This window comes from Balaenoptera ricei, chromosome 10, assembly GCF_028023285.1.
Source record: "Balaenoptera ricei isolate mBalRic1 chromosome 10, mBalRic1.hap2, whole genome shotgun sequence".
NCBI lineage: Eukaryota > Metazoa > Chordata > Mammalia > Artiodactyla > Balaenopteridae > Balaenoptera > Balaenoptera ricei.
In genome coordinates this window covers 16,742,730-16,747,507 of record NC_082648.1, presented here as the reverse complement: position 1 = coordinate 16,747,507, position 4,778 = coordinate 16,742,730, and the positions used below count along the sequence as shown (strand labels likewise).

Sequence of the window (4,778 nt, the reverse complement as noted above, 5' to 3'; positions counted from 1 at the left end):
GAGGCAGAGGGAATTCTGAGGCAAACATACATAGAAGAGATAACAATGTGAAGATACAGCAAAGAGAGATTTTTTTTTAAATACCTTTATTGGAGTATAATTGCTTTACAATGGTGTGTTAGTTTCTGCTTTATAACAAAGTGAATCAGTTATACATATACATATGTCCCAATATCTCCTCCCTCTTGCGTCTCCCTTCCACCCTCCCTATCCCACCCCTCTAGGTGGTCACAAAGCACCGAGCTGATCTCCCTGTGCTATGCAGCTGCTTCCCACTAGCTATCTATTTTACATTTGGTAGTGTACATATGTCCATGCCATTCTCTCACTTCGTCCCAGCTAATCCTTCCCCCTCCCTGTATCCTCAAGTCCATTCTCTACGTCTGCATCTTTATTCCTGTCCTGCCCCTAGGTTCTTCAAAACTATTTTTTTTTTTTTAGATTCCATATATATGTGTTAGCATATGGTATTTGTTTTTCTCTTTCTGACTTACTTCACTCTGTAAGACAAACTCTAGGTCCATCCACCTCACTACAAATAACTCAATTTCATTTCATTTTATGGCAGAGTAATATTCCATTGTATATATGTGCCACATCTTCTTTATCCATTCTTCTGTCGATGGACACTTAGATTGCTTCCATGACCTGGCTATTGTAAACAGAGCTGCAGTGAACACTGTGGTACATGACTCTTTTTGAATTATGGTTTTCTCAGGGTATATGCCCAGTAGTGGGATTGCTGGGTCATATGGTAGTTCTATTTCTAGTTTTTTGAGGAACCTCCATACTGTTCTCCATAGTGGCTGTATCAATTTACATTCCCACCAACAGTGCAAGAGGGTTCCCTTTTCCCCACACCATCTCCAGCATTTATTGTTTGTAGATTTTTTGATGATGGCCATTCTGACTGGTGTGAGGTGCTACGTCATTGTAGTTTTGATTTGCATTTCTCTAATGATTAGTGATGTTGAACATTCTTTCATGTGTTTGTTGGCAATCTGTATATCTTCTTTGGAGAAATGTCTATTTAGGTCTTCTTCCCACTTTTGGATTGGGCTTCTTGATTTTTTGATATTGAGCTGCATGGGTTGCTTGTAAATTTTGGAGATTAATCCTTTGTCAGTTGCTTCATTGCAAATATTTTCTCCCATTCTGAGGGTTGTCTTTTCGTCTTGTTTATAGTTTCCTTTGCTGTGCAAAAGCTTTTAAGTTTCATTAGGTCCCATTTGTTTATTTGTGTTTTTATTTCCATTTCTCTAGGAGCTGGGTCACAAAGGATCTTGCTGTGATTTATGTCATAGAGTGTTCTGCCTATGTTTTCCTCTAAGAGTTTGATAGTGTCTGGCCTTACATTTAGGTCTTTAATTCATTTTGAGTTTATTTTTGTGTATGGTGTTAGGGAGTGTTCTAATTTCATTCTTTTACATGTAGCTATCCAGTTTTCCCAGCACCACTTATTGAAGAGGATGTCTTTTCTCCATTGTATATTCTTGCCTCCTTTATCAAAAATAAGGTGACCATATGTGCGTGGGTTTATCTCTGGGCTTTCTATCCTGTTCCATTGATCTATATTTCTGTTTTTGTGCCAGTACCATACTGTCTTGATTACTGTAGATTTGTAGTATAGTCTGAAGTCCAGGATCCTGATTCTTCCAGCTCTGTTTTTCTTTCTCAAGATTGCTTTGGGTATTCGGAGTCTTCTGTGTTTCCATACAAATTGTGAAATTTTTTATTCTAGTTCTGTGAAAAATGCCATTGGTAGTTTGATAGGGATTGCAATGAATCTCTAGATTGCTTTGGGTAGTCATTTTCACAATGTTGATTCTTCCAGCCCAAGAACATGGAATATATCTCCATCTGTTTGTATCATCTTTAATTTCTTTCATCAGTGCCTTATAGTTTTCTGTACACAGGTCTTTTGTCTCCTTAGGTAGGTTTATTCCTAGGTGTTTTATTCTTTTTGTTGCAATGGTAAATGGGAGTGTTTCCTTAATTTCTCTTTCAGATTTTTCATCATTAGTGTATAGAAATGCAAGAGATTTCTGTGCATTAATTTTGTATTCTGCTACTTTACAAAATTCATTGAGTAGCTCTAGTAGTTTTCTGGTAGCATCTTTAGGATTCTCTATGTATAGTATCATGTCATCTGCAAACAGTGACAGCTTTACTTCTTCTTTTCTGATTTGGATTCCTTTTATTTCTTTTTCTTCTCTGATCAGCAAAGAGAGATTTGAAGATTCTGGCTATGTGGCCAAAAGCAAAGGAATGCTGGCAGCCACAGAAGCTGTAACAGGCAAGGAACAGATTTTTCCTCTCGAGCCTCTAGAGGGAGCACAGCCCTGGCAGCACCTTGATTTAGGCCCTAGTGAAACTAATTTTGGCCTCCAGAACTGTGAGAGGATAAATTTCTGCTGTTTTAAGCCACCATATTTGTGGTAATTTGTTACAGCAACCACAGGAAACTAATATACAATTCATTGATACATCCATAAATACAGCAAATGTATTTTCTAAAATATTGGCTGAGTGATTGCTTCAGCAGCACATGTACTAAAATTGGAACAATACAGAAATTAGCATGGCCCCTGCCCAAGTATGACATGCAAATGCATGAAGCATTCCATATTTTTAATGCATATTCAGATGTTAACAATAAATTCAAAAGAATGAAGAAAATTATTAGCTGAAATGGAAAATGAAAAGAAAAAGCCTAAATGTCAAATATATAGGTTTTGTAAAATAATTTATATTAACATAAAAGGATATAAGGCAAAAATGAAAAGAATAAATCTAAAGAAATAGGGGATAAATCTTCCTTAATTAAGACATCACTGTATCAAGGCCAATGTCCTTTTCTGAGACCTTCATCATACTGCCTGATGATCCATAGGACTACAATAAAATATGAGGCATCCTAACTATAATTAGATATAAAATGAGGTGGAATGATCATGGAATGGTGATAAGAACACTAGTTTTTCAGGATGTAAACAAATGAGACACAGGAAAAAGGTTGTTGAGACATAGACAGGAAGAACCACCAATTTGAGAAACATAGGAATGACTAGAGTTACAGATAGCTTCCAGAGGGAATTCTGATTTAATTTGCATTCAGCAAGCAGCTCATGACAGCCTCATCTACTTTTCCACTATAACATATCCAAGACAGTGGTTCTCAAACTTTGGTTGGAATCAGAATCATCTAAGAACTTGGTATAAACCCAAAAGCTCAGGCCTACCCTCTTCAACAAGCCTGCTCTACCGTGTTCGTCGTGAGTTCTCCAGGTGTTCTGATACACACCAGCATTTGAGAACCAGGGATCAGGGAAAATACACAAAAGGCAAACTTTAATGTCATTGGCAGCTATGACTAGTCCCCCAGGAATGTAACAGAAAACTTAATTCTTTTCCCTCACTACCCATTCAAATCTGTCCTCTGAGGCTAATTCTAAGCAGAAATCTAAGCAGATTCCATGACTTTTCTGATCACTCTCAGAAAATAAAAAGTTCTCTGGTCACCTTTAGTCACAAAACATTTAATTTTGATATTTAAGTGATCACTCCCAAGTGATACTCCAGACTCCATACTTCATTTAAAACTCCTCCCCTCCCCGCTCAGGCTAAGGAGTAGGTAGGAAACCTAGCGTGGGGAGATTTCTAGTTCCCTCCTTCTCATTCACTGCCCCTTTTCCCATCGGCAGGCTGGCTCTAGAGCTTCCAGATTTCGAGGAGACATATTAGAGAGAGTTAAGGCCCAAGAAAGTTCTCATTTAATAGCCACCAGTATAATCTGGCACTGGTTTTCCCTGGCTTGGCTGGAATCTAAGGCTGATTCTTTCTCCTGGAGTGTGTTTGTGCTTTCTACGGAGCCCTGTTACTGGCAGTGGGATCCCCCACTGTTGCTCTCTTAACACAGGTGAGGTCTCCTCTGCCTGGACATTTATGACTTCACCCTGAATTTCTGAGGCCAATTCCACTCTCTCAAGAGCCTAACGCCCTCCAAAGTAGCTCCAGGTATATCGCTCTCTTCCATGTGGCCCTCAAGAGTCCCCAGAAAGCCCGAATGAATTCTTCCTTCCAAAGACTTCTGGCAATGGCAAGCTGTTCCTATAGCAGCCAGACTTTAGGCTTTTCTTTTCTTCTTTTCTTTTCTTCAGGCTTTTCAGGCAACAATATCAGTGCCCCAGACCCCAACACACCACGCAATTTCTTTAAAGGGCCCCCTTGAATCCCCTCTCATTCGGCTTGAGGAGAAATGGAAGAGACATTTCATAGCACTCCAAATCAAATGATCTCTACTTAAAAGATATACAACTAAAACAAAACAGCATGGAAAAGTAAAACAGAAAACAATGGGTGTCAGTGCATTAGGAAGCATCAAGAAAAATGAGACAAACAGCTATATTAATTTGAACAAAGTAAAATAGAAAGTAGATTTTCTTAAACACGGACAAAAGAGGATCATGAAAATAATAAGAGGTAAAACTCATAAAATGTATCAAAATACATAAAGAAAAATCCTTGGCATTTAGTGATAATTTGACATAGGCATTATTTAACACACAGTTCTCAGCCCTTAACCAATTATATAGAATACGTATGATGATATAAAAAAATTAGAATAATAGAATTCAGAATTTTATATATATCAAATTTTGTAAACCTTTCAACAGAAAGTTAACCAGTGCACATGACTCTTCAAAAACAATATATACCTTGTGAAAAAACTTAGATAAATTCCGAAGTGTCAAAAATATGCTACCTATAGTATCTCT

General features: G+C 37.7%; 1 non-coding gene across 1 annotated transcript; it reads left to right on the top strand.

The window, feature by feature from the left end:
• Nucleotides 1-2,529: 2,529 nt before the first annotated feature.
• Nucleotides 2,530-2,633, top strand: LOC132373812 (U6 spliceosomal RNA). Its single transcript, XR_009505481.1, has one exon. It is a non-coding gene; the product is annotated as a U6 spliceosomal RNA (small nuclear RNA).
• The last annotated feature ends 2,145 nt before the right edge of the window (nucleotides 2,634-4,778 follow it).